Below are 12901 nucleotides of genomic sequence, written 5' to 3' on the forward strand. Positions count from 1 at the left end.
ATTGCGATCATGCTCTATAAACTGTTAAAAACACGTTTTCATGTGTATAATATACGCAACACAGTCAGTTCTGCATTGCGTTTGTCCATTAGCCTTGATAGGCTATATTAATGTTGCACATCCTTTTTTCTTGCTACCCTCATCCAGGCTTTCCGAAGACAATTTGCGAGACTATGAAATACATCATGCTAGCACCTCCATCATCACACAGGACTGATGATACAGAGTGACAGGGCACTAAGCTGCTTTATAACAATGAATGGGCTTGCAAACTGTATTGTCCATCATGAGAAATGAGCAGAAAGCACTGAGGAACAACAAAGCCAGGACATCGTCGGTATTAGCTCATTCGTTTGGGCCGCAGACAACACATTTAAACACAGTAACCTTGAACAAGCCTAATTGTATTGCATCAACTCGCATTGTAAAGGATGAAGGGACTGCAGTACTAAGTCATGTAGCGGTTTTGACTATCAATATGAAAGTGTGACAGCCTTGGTCAGTTATTAGTCTGCTAATCTTTAAGTAAACAAACAAATAAAAAAAAAACTTGTTTGTCAGTTGTATTCTGTAAATTGCTTAAATTTATGTTCTACAAAATGCTGACACAAACTATGCCTCATGTAGAAGAGTGGATTTTGCAGTGTTGAAGAGGTTATAGTACTTTGATTTGTAGCTTCCCAAGCAACTCATAAATAGCGCAGGCAAGCAAAAAGTAATTAAACTAGTCAAAGTACTCTTTTAAAAAAGTAGTTAGCTACACTACAAGTCACTAACAAAAAGTAGCTAACTACACTTAAAGTATCGTTTTTCCACATTAAAAAAGTTGTACTCCTTAAAGGGATAGTTCACCCAAAAATGAAAATTCTCTAATTATTTACTCACCCTCATAATATCCCAGGTGTGTATGACATTCTTTTTTCACCAGAATACATTTGAAAAAAAAAAAAAATTTGAAAAAATATCTTAGCTCAGTAGGTCCTATAAATGCAAGTGAATGACGATTTCTCTTTTGAAGGTCCAAAAATCACAGACAGTCAGCATAAACATCATCCATACGACACCAGCTGTTACAGTAAATTGATGTCTTCTAAAGTGACACGATTTAAAATATAAATATTTACTTTTTTTAAACTCTAAATCATGCTTCCGGTCAGGAGTGGTACACGCGTGACAATCGCATTGGCATTTAAAATACGTGAGAACTTACGCACGTGCGTCACAGCCGGAAGAGCAGTGCTGTTTACAAGTGAGAAGCAGGAACGCTGTACAGTAGCTTGGTTGATTTTGGTTTAGATCTGTTATTGTCTGTTTCTTTACTCACAATGTTGCGTTTGTGTGCTTATACTGAATGTTCAACCGAGTTGAGAATGTTAGATTACCTCGGTATCCATGGCAACGTGAATATGTCACATGAGAGACTGCTTAGTCTCCACCCTCTCCTAAAGCGTTGGATTATAGTTTAAAAAAAGTACTTAAATATTATTACTTTTTCGCACAAAAAGCAATCGTGTCGCTTTAGAATTTAATTTAACCGCTGGTGTCATACTGATGACTTTTATGCTGACTGTCTGTGATTTTTGTACCTTCAAAAGAGAAATCTCCATTCACTTGCATTTTAAGGACCTACTGAAATAGAAATGTTTCTGTATTTCTTCAAATGTTTTCTGGTGAAGAAAGAAAGTCATACGTACCTGGGATATCATGAGGGTGAGTAAATAATGAGAGAATTTTCATTTTTGGGTGAACTATCCCTTTTAAGAAATGAATAATAATTTGAAACATGAATAAAATCATGACCACTCACATGAGATGAAGACTTCAGTCCTATTTTTGTATTATTGTACATCATTATTGTACATGATGTTTTATTCTATATGGAGAGGGTTCCCTTAGGGGGGCTGCAATGTTATGATCACATGACCACTAGAATACTACCTGCTAAATCTCCGGCCTTTTATTGGACACATTCACTCATGGATTAAATTAATCATATCTGACTGTGAATAGTGAATGTCAACAATGGCACTGGTAACTGAAAACTTTTGCATATGACTGATGTTGCATCAAGACCAAGATGAAATTCATACAAAATTACTGAGTGCACCTTTAAAGGAATATTCTTGGCTCAATACAATATACTATCATGTGATATTATTGAATTCTGCAATCAGAACTTCTGATTGAAATACATTCATTGTTATATATGTAAAAAATAAAAATAAAAAATAAAATAAAATAAAAAAGTTTCTTCTTTAAAGGAATATTCCAGATCAATACAAGTTAAACTCAATCGACAGCATTTGTGGCATAATGTTGATTACCACAAAAATGTATTTCCACTCGTCCCATGTTTCCTTTAAAAAAAAGCAAAAATCGAGGTTACAGTGAGGCACTTACAATGGAAGGCCAATGGGGGCCAATTTTTGAACTTTAAAATACTTTTTCGAAAGTATTGCCACAAGAGAAACAATATGCATGTTAACATGATTTTAGTGTGATAAAATCATTTACTAAACATTTCGGTGTAAATTTATAACCAATTTTACAATTTTGTTGCCAAGACGAAGTAATGTCAACAAACCCTAAAATGACTAACAAATTATTAACTTTACAGCTCAAAAAAGACATGAGTTTTAACAGAAGATTTAATTTAAGTGCTTTTATAAAATTATAAGCTTCACATTTCTGCCTTTAAACTCTCAAAAAATTAGCCACATTCTCTTCCATTGTAAGTGCCTCACTGTAACCCAGGTTTTGCTTTTTGTTTGTTTGTTTTAAATGGAGGGATGGGTCTAACTTATTTTTTGTATTATATAACAATCATATGATTATTTTCATTCAGAAGTTTTGATTGCAGAATTCAGTATCACATGATAGTTATATATTACAGTATCATACCCTTACAAAAATTAACCATGGTTTTACTATTAAAGGAATACTTCATCCCAAAATGAAAATTCTCTCATCTTTCACTCACCGTCATGCCATCCCAGATGTGTATGACCTTCATTCTTCTGCTGAACACAAAGAGTTTTATATATATATATATATATATATATATATATATATATATATATATATATATATATATATATATATATCTCCACTCTGTAGGTCCATACAATGCAAGTGAATGGTGACCAGAACTTTGAAGCTCCAAATAGCACAAAGGCAGCGTAAAAGTAATCCATACGACTCCAGTGATTACATCCATGTCTTCAGAAGATATAATGGGTTTGGTTGAGAAACAGATCAATATTTAAGTAATTGTGTTACTGTAAATCTCCACTTTCACTTTCATGTCCACATTTTTCTTCTTTTATTTATTTTTTTGGCAATTTGCATTCGTGCATATCACCACCTACTGGTCGGGGCTGGTCAAAGGGTTATATTAAAAAAAAAAAAAAAAAAAAAAAAGGAGGTACATATTGATCTGTTTCTCACCCATGCCTATCAAATCACTTCTGAAGACATAGATTTAACCACTGGAGTAGTATGGATTACTTTTATGCTACCTTTATGGACTTTTTGGTGCTTTAAAGTTCTAGCCACCATTCACTTGCACTGAATGGACCTAAGGTTAAAGTTTAGGTTTAGTTTCCATACACTAGCTCTTAAAGGGGGTTGATGTGGTGTTCAAGCAGGACCAAGGACCCACAAAGGTGGATCAGTCTGAGGTAGACACTAAGAGGGTGGTTTATTCAGGGGCACTGACATTCAGTCTAAATAGTGCTGATAACAGTGAAGACCCTGGAAAATGCACACAGCAGCAGATGATGAATGGTGCTCCTGACCGTAATCACTTATCGTTTCAGCCTCTTTTTCTACTCCTCCTCAATGTGTCAGTAGTACCATCTCCTCGTCCTGCCTAAATATTCACGATCTGTTCAAGATCTCCTTATTTTGGCAGCAATGAATCTAACAATGAGTAGGGAGATAAAAAAGGTGGTTTTCACAGCCACCATCCGTGATGGATACAGAGTTAACCTGTTAATAAGGAGAATTATGTTTAACCATACATTTATTTAGTTGACAAATGGTGCCACATACACCTGCTTCTTTTTCTGGTTTTGCTATAAGAGAAGCATCAACAAGAATAAATAAAACTGCATCATATCCATATTTGCTTTAAATTATTTGGACAACATTATGGTCAATAAGCTATCTAAAATGTCAGTAAATGAGGAAAATAAAATTAGGCCAGCTATATATAACTAATATTAACTAATGTATAGAATAAACTTGTTTAAGAATCATCCAGAAAAGATGCTAAATCAATAGCACAGATTATTAGCAATTAAATTCCATTGCTACAAGATCCTCAGTATCTTGGGACACCTTCCGTTCTTTAGTATCATCTCATATGGCTTTAATTGGTTGCAGCATTTCCATTATTTATATACTATTATAGTTATTGTCTGTGTTTCTGACAGTAGTATGGGTTTTGACTGGGCAAACATGAGATACATTTTGGCGTATGTGTTTAACAGGGTGTGTTGTGAGAAAGCCCATCATACTGTGAGGGCACACACATGATCAGGAATGCAGATCTGCTCCCTGCAGAGGGTGAATTAATCCATTTTTAATGCAGTTGCTTTTAACTAATAATCTTTGCTGCAGCAGGTAAGACGAAGCATATGGGTTGAGATGGCTCAGAATGACTGCTCCAGCCACTGTGCTGCTTTTAGGAAAGGAGCACAGTTAAGGGAGGATGCAGTCTTTGATGTGTTAATGATGCCATGCAGGCTGATCTTGAGGTTGAGTACCTCAAGCCACTCTCACAATGTTTAACAGTCGCCATACTGTTTATTGTGCTGTATTCAGGTAAAAGATGGAGGTGAAAGACCATGTTATTGTCCTGAATGCAGAGGATCAAGTAAGGCAGCAAACAACTACAAACAAAAAAGCATTACTACTAATAAATAGTATTAGAAACATGACTAAATGAGTAGGCCTTTTTAAACAATACTTAATAATCTGATTACTAAGTTGTTATAACTATAGTTACTGTAACCTAATACTTTTTTAAGTCAAAAAGAGCATGATGTATTACATTTTTAAAAAAAAATGTAATCAGATTACAGTTACTGACTTTCAATTAAAGTAATGACTTTTAAGTACATTACTTGGGTTACAAATATTTCCAATATTATTTGTGTAATACATTTAAAGTTTGAATTCACGTTCATATGTAACGCTGCATTTCTGTGACAGCTGAAAGGTGTATGTGCGACAATGAACAAGAGGAAATATAGACATTGTTTTGAATTCGTTGAGCAAAAAAAGAAATTCTGTGAAATGTTTTAGACAGTAACTTAAAAGTAAAGTAATTAGTAATGCGATTCCTTTTCCGATGAAGCAAAAAGTAACCTGATTACAATATTAGAAAAGTAACTAATGATTTGTAGTAGATTACATTTTTTTTTAAAGGGATAGTTCACCCAAAAATGAAAATTCTCATATAATTTAATCAGGTTCATGCCAGGGGGCCTGGGTAGCTCAGTGGTAAAGATGCTAGTTCGCTAGTTCGAATCCCAGGGCGTGCTGAGTGACTCCAGCCAGGTCTCCTAAGCAACCAAATTGGCCCGGCTGCTAGGGAGGGTAGAGTCACATGGGGTAACCTCCTCGTGGTCACTATAATGTAGTTAGTTCTCTGTGAGGCGTGTGGTGAGTTGAGCATGGTTGCCACGGTGGATGGCGTGAAGCCTCCACACACGCTATGTCTCCGTGGCAACGCGCTCAACAAACCACGTGATAAGATGCGCGGGTTGAACGTCTCAGACGTGGAGGCAACTGGGATTCGTCTTCCACCACCCGGACTGAGGCGAATCACTACACAATCACGAGGACTTAAAAAGCACATTGGGAATTGGGCATTCCAAATTGGGAGAAAAATGCATGCCATCTGAGATGTGTATGACTTCATTTCTTCTGCTGAACGCAAACAATGATTTTTAGAATCACCAAAATGTACATAAAGGCAGCATAAAAGTAATCCATATGACTCTAGTGGTTAAATCAATGTCTACAGAAGCCATATGATAGGAGTGGGTAGGAAATACTAGATTCATATTTATCTCCTTTTTACTATAAAATCTCCTCCCTTCCCAGTAGGTGGTGATGTGCACAAAGAAAGAAAGAAAAGTAGAGTTTGATAGTAAACAGGACTTAAATATTGATCTGTTTTTCACCCACACTTTTATCGCTTTTGAAGACATGGATTTAACCACTGAAGTCTTATGGATTACTTTTAAGCAGCTTAAAGCCTAAGCAGCCTAATATTCTGGGTGGGCCTCTGTCTAATTTGGGTGGGCCCGTGTCCACCCCGGCCCACACTTGGCTATGCCATTGATGCACACCACATGAGCGCTGATGAAACTTACTGATGAATTTGACCTATTAATTGAGCTTCTTTCATATCTAAAATAATGAAAATAATGTTTGACAGTTTAAACAATGTGCCATCAGCCATGTTGTTTGATATCAAAGAATGTTTGTTCTATATAAAAGGGATTTTCACACTCTGCCAGACACAAAATCTCTATAGATTCACATTGAAATGGGTACCCCAACCCCCCCCCCCCCCCCCATATAGCCTACTTTCTCTCATGCACATAGTTTGAGGAATAGGAATCTCTTTCAGATGAAATGAAGGAACGACTTGACACAGTTCCCTTTAATGGGGTGACAAAATGAATCACGACTCCTCCAAGTATCCATCACGACCAAAAAGGTGACCACAAATGATCTGTGAACCACTATATATTGATTACCCGTGCACTACAAGTGTCGGATTTAATGTTCACAGTGCACCGAAAGGGCGCCTTGGCCAGCTGCAGCCTTAACTCTTCTTTGATAGATTTTAATGGTGAAATATTGATTTCTGTCTGGTCAAGGTCTACTGGTAGGGGCCAAAGTCATTTGTCGGGCAGAGCTGGACACCCGGTTTGCGCGTCACAATCAATCAAGTTGGCACAGTGCGCCAAAAAAAGGGAGAAAGGGAAGAAAAAATATCAGTGAAAAGGCGTATAGACCAAAATACGATTCCCTCCCCGTACTACTCGCTCCTGGAATCTCGCAGCGGTACTCGTTTATCGTCAGGGAAATAAAAGGAAATATGAGCGCGGTGTCAGTTTATTGAGTGGAGAGGCTCGGCAAATTGCACATGACGTTAGGTAGGTGGAGTGGCCCGCACGTAAAAATGAAGGTGTGGGGAGGGGGAAAAAAAGGAGAAAGAGAGAGAGAGAAAGAGCGACTGTTTTATTTAAACATCCTTCGGGAGACTACAGGCTCAGGTAATCTGTTGTGTTACAACTCAGTGCCCCGTTCCCCTCCATCCGCCGTGATAACAGCGAGCGCCTAATAGGAACCCATCAATCACAATAAGCTTCCAATTTCGCCCGGTGTCTCTACACTCTCAGCCACTGTTTAACGTGCTCTAATAACGGTGATAACATACTTCTATAGCCGCAGATAGCGACCAGGGCTCATCCGAGAGGTCATTTACCTCGCGTAGATTAAACAGAGGTGAAGTCAGCATCTCTTTTAACTGAAGGGTGTAATATACGAGGGGAAAGTGACAAGATTGCGAGCAGAGTGACGCAAAAGGCAACAAATAATGTACAGATGAGCAAAAAATAAATACATGAATACAAAAGTAATAATGATGGAATAAGCGAAAATGGTAGGCTATCCTTGAGAGAGCGATGCTTGGGGCCAAAGGTACACGGATGGAATAGGGAGATAGGGAGTGATCCGATTGTGATTATGTTGCTAACCTAATGATTTTTGCTCTACTGGTTCGCAAGATTGCACTGGTTGAGGAAAGGTGGTCTATTAGTGTCAAGGTAACTGGAATCGTCCGTAGCCCCTCTCTCCCATCTTAACAACCGACTGGGACGAGCTTCTGCAGTTAAAAAGACCTATACGAAGAGATAAAGTGGCGGCAGTGGTGTGGTAGCCTAATGAACATGCCACATTTAATAGCCCACACCGTGAAAGAGCTCTAATTACCACCTTTACCCATGAGTTGTGATAACGTAGGTCAACCAAAGAAAAGTCCTTCTGGTAGGCTACGGCTCGACATGCTTTTTCAGTTCAAACCACAACGTGGACATTGCGAAAAGCAAATTGCCAAATTGTAGGCTAGTTAGGCTTTTTAAATAGGTTGCTGAAAATACCGGTAATATTATCTGTGTGGGACACACAGTAGGCTAGTGTTCTGTTTTCTAGTCATCATGTGTTAAATGTTTCTGGAATTTATGGAACGCCAACAACCTTTTTGGGACTGCAAACCAGCACTGCCAATCTTCAGAGATCGAATTTAAAAGAACACAATGCGGCTTTTCATATATGCTAATTAACGTGATTGAGCTGATAAATGTTCTCAAAATCCCCAGGAGGTGGCGCACATGTCACTTATTAACAAAAAGCCGTACGGATCCCTGTCCAGGACAACTTCGATGATAATTTCTGCTGGATTTGTGTTTCATGGAGACTAAAGGTGTGTTGAAGGTGAGGGCTAATACATGACTTATTCATCAGATCTTAGGTCAGTCAGGTCTCTATTATTTATCGTGCATTTGAGTTGCTTTGCAACCATTCTTTTCAGCAATCACAGGGTTTTATACAATCTGTTTGATAATCTCAACGGAAGTAAACAGTGAGACCTCGTGAAACTAATGGGTCAGCAAACTTTAATAAATGTAATAGGCCTAAATAAAGTGACAGGTTTGTATATTGTACAGTATAGGCTATAAATTATAAATATGTTGTACTATAGGCTATTGCATTTAAGAAGATGGAATTGAACACGAAAATTGAAAGAGATTAGGAATACAATATGTAAATGTATTTGCAATGTGTAGAGCATTTCTATTATTTGTATTTATTATTTCTATTATTTAGTCTCAAAATAGGCTACGTTGAAATCAGTTTAACTTGCCGATGTGAGTTAAGGATACAAAATAATTCCCAGATTATTAATAGCCTACTCATTCTGTTAATACATGACTATGAATTTTGTTGTTTGTAGGCTTATTATTTTATTTATTCATAGAAGCTGCATATTATAAATCATGCAGTAAACTGGCATTTGTTCCATATTTGTGATATCTCTTAAGTGACTAAGTTTTTTTTATTTTTATTTTTTTTTAATTTGCCATTTGCCAACGTTAATTAATAAAAATGTATCTGTCACGATTTCAAAGGAGGATACGTCTAAAGCGAAATATTTGTAAGCTCGAGACAATATTTAAGATGTCAAAACGGGTTTTCACAAACCTCTGTTTAGACGATCACGGCCATGTTAAGGTATATATTTCAGATAGATTGATCAAGCTGAGGAGTTTTTTTGTGTGGTCTTGCCTCAGGCAGACACCGCCCTCTTCAGTGAATTTTACACACGTGTCCTCACTTTATTTTCGCTTACAATTGATCGTAGGCTATTTGGACTTGCCAATGTTTTTTGCCAGGTGTCATTGAATGGTAAGTTTGACATGCGCATTTTTGTTTTTCTCTATTAATAAGTAGATTTTTTTTACATTTATTTTTAATTTTTTAACTAAGCTGTTACTTGGATTAAGAAGTTAATTATGTTGCAGAAGGTTTTAATTTTATTTATTTATTTATTTATTATTATTATATATATATATATATATATATATATATATATATATATATATATTTTTTTATTTATTTGTTTTGTTGTGTGTGTGTGTGGTATATTTATACCCGTGACGGGGTCAGTAAAATTAACACAATTTTGTAAAATTATATTTATAATTTAATTCTGCATTTAAAATAAAATGTGAATAAATGCATCACACAGAAATATACACATCTCTCCCTTTCCTACTGTTATGCTAATTAAACGGTTTGGCATTTTAGTTCCACACATTAGAAATGAAAGTATAGAATTAAACCACTGAATGGCAAGTGTAAAAAGACGCTCAAAATACCTCATTAACAGACGGTGGTTGGTAACTGGGGCAAAGATGGACTTCCTATTGCTGTCCAATTCCCTTTGTGGACCTTACCTAATCCCATGGACCTGCCAGTTAAAGATTTGATCATGAGTCATGTTGTCTTAGAAAGAGAACAATAAGAGTCATGTTAGGGTCTCCCCCAAAAGAGGTTCTTAAATCTAACTCCATGGCAATCTCATTATATATTACAGTTTAGATAGTTTATACACACACACAAAAATTAAATAAAAATTACATTAAATATAATAAAAAAATTTAAAAAACAAACAAACAAAAAAACCTGCTCTTACCCGCTCTTCTTGAACAGAATATATAAAATGACAAAATAACATTATAGTCTATAATTTTTTTAAGAAACAGATCCTATAAACCCTGCACACAAAATAAATAAATAAAAAACTTTAATAATTTATTTAAAAAAAAAAAAACATTTATTGTGACATGATGCACAAAAATTGCAAATATTGCTTGATTCAAAGGTGAATTGTGCATTTGCTGTGATCTTGTATGCATGTTGCTGAACATAAATCTTGATATCTGTGTTTTGCAGCTTAATAGCAAAAAGTTAAAGAAGTTCTGTCTGCTAAGAGGGTTCTACACATCAATGTGAGGACTTTGTTTGGCAGAACAATGCTTGCAGTCACACTTGAGAAAGCTGATCACTGTAGCATGGGTGCACCAGGAGGCCAGCAGCCTTCAGAATCACTGGAATATCACACAAACAGATGCTGCATAAATACAAGAACACACACTGAAAAAAAAAAAAAAAAAAGACTTCTCACAAAATATTTAGATTTAAATGTATCATATATGATATGAAAACATTCATTGTGATTATGAGAAAAAACCAAAATTCATTAATATCCAAATTCAGCACCTGGAGCAACTGAAATATTATACAACTTAATAATAATAATAATAATAATAATAATAATAAAAACTTTAAAAAGGGTTTATGTCTAACTGTACTAAACAAAGTAGTTTCAATTCCTTCATAAAAAAATAAAAATAAAATAAAATAAAAAAAGAAGAAGCAAAAATCGTGGTTATAGTAAGGCATGGAAGTGAATGGGGCCAATCCATAAATGCTAAAATACACACAGTTTCAAAAGTATAGCCAAAAGATGTAAACATTATACTTGTTAGCATGATTTTAGTGGGATAAAATCAGGGATTTACTGGTGTTACGGCATTTACCAGATTACAGGGGTTATGAGTGTTACATTGTCATGACAACAAAGTTGTTTCCTTCGATATAACTTTACACAAATAAGGTTAGTAAGCAATTTTAACACACTAAAATCATGTTAACACTTATAATGTTATGTCTTGTGGCTATACTTTGAGACAGAGTGTATTTTAATGTTTATTGACTGGCCCCATTCACTTCCATCATAAGTGCCTTACTGTAACCGCCAATTTGCATTCTACTCATAGACTAATAGTATATATGTATATTTGTAAACAAAATCCCCTTTTCTTCACCCTGGTGGCTGGATCCAGAATAAGCATTTTGTTGTATATTTTTAGTTACTATTGCAAAGCAGGACAGCTGTGACCAAATTCTATCATATGTGGACCACATCCATCGTAATGGGCTTAGGGAGTTGGAAACAGACAGTTCGAGCGTAGCATATCGGGTAGTCATTATAGCATGATTTGCAGTGTTAAAATCCACATAACCTCTATGATGCTGCAGTCATGGAGGTCTAGTGAGGGGTTAGATAAAAAAACCCAGGTCCTGGAAAGATAATGTGAACCACTCCACTACCAGACCTCCTCAACAATCATTAAAGCTTTCACACCCTGGGACAATTCCAGGGTGGTGTAACCTTTCGATAGTTCACTTTCAGAGAACCTGTAGAGGTATTACTGTAACTATGATTATGGAGAAATATAACATCTGTCCAGACATTCTCTTTAGCCATGAAGTGTTTTACTGTAGATTTGGAAAAACACTCCCAGGCTTTTGTATTTATGCTATTTTGTAAAGATAATTACAGTTATTATGCTGGTGGTCATGCCGGAAGGTCACTTGTTAAATTCGGTTAAACATACAAAATAGGATAAATAAATTCTTATTAATGAAATGTAAAGTATATATTTATTTATGCAATACTGTATGTGCTTCAGCACTGCTTCCTAAATTTTGATTTTAAGGCTTGTCATGGAAAGTAAAAATAATTTCAAAAGTGATTAAAGTGATACTGCAGAAATTCAGTGCAATCACTTGATTCTTACTTCTGATCACCACTAAATGGAGGGACAGTAAATGACTAATTACACCCTGTACACAGAACCCTGTATGGAAAAAGCATGTAGAAAAATACACATATTGAAAGAACATATCAGAATGTTTCAGATATGTTTATCATAGTAGTGAAAGCACAAAACTTACATACAGAGATTGATTATTATAACTTAGTTTACTTTGATCAAAAAGTTATTTATAGTTCAAATTCCTATATGTCCATTAAGATCTTGAACACTAGGGGCAATATTCAACAAGGGTACATAAGGATTGTGCAATGTTTTATGATTAGAGGCAAAATGTACTGTTTGTATTCACAGTATGGGGATGAGCAGATATATGAATTGAGAGTGGGTTGTATTGTGTGTACTATATTGCATTGACTGATGCTGTTGTAATTGATGTAAGTCCATCTTTAAGCTGCTTGTCTGCATGTGTTTTGAAAATTGATAAAAGTGTCTCATGTCCCTGAAAAGAGAAAAAAAGTATATTCAGCTGTGAATTCCATTTTATATTCTATAATTCTATTCTACTGAATATTCTAAATTGACAACAATTTAATATTTCATATTGTTTAAGCACAAACAGGCATAATAACATTAACATTTTAAGGAATGTTTCAGGTTCAATGAAAGTTAAGCTGAATCGACAGCATTTGTGG

The sequence above is a fragment of the Myxocyprinus asiaticus genome, chromosome 8, assembly GCF_019703515.2.
Source record: "Myxocyprinus asiaticus isolate MX2 ecotype Aquarium Trade chromosome 8, UBuf_Myxa_2, whole genome shotgun sequence".
Taxonomy (NCBI): domain Eukaryota; kingdom Metazoa; phylum Chordata; class Actinopteri; order Cypriniformes; family Catostomidae; genus Myxocyprinus; species Myxocyprinus asiaticus.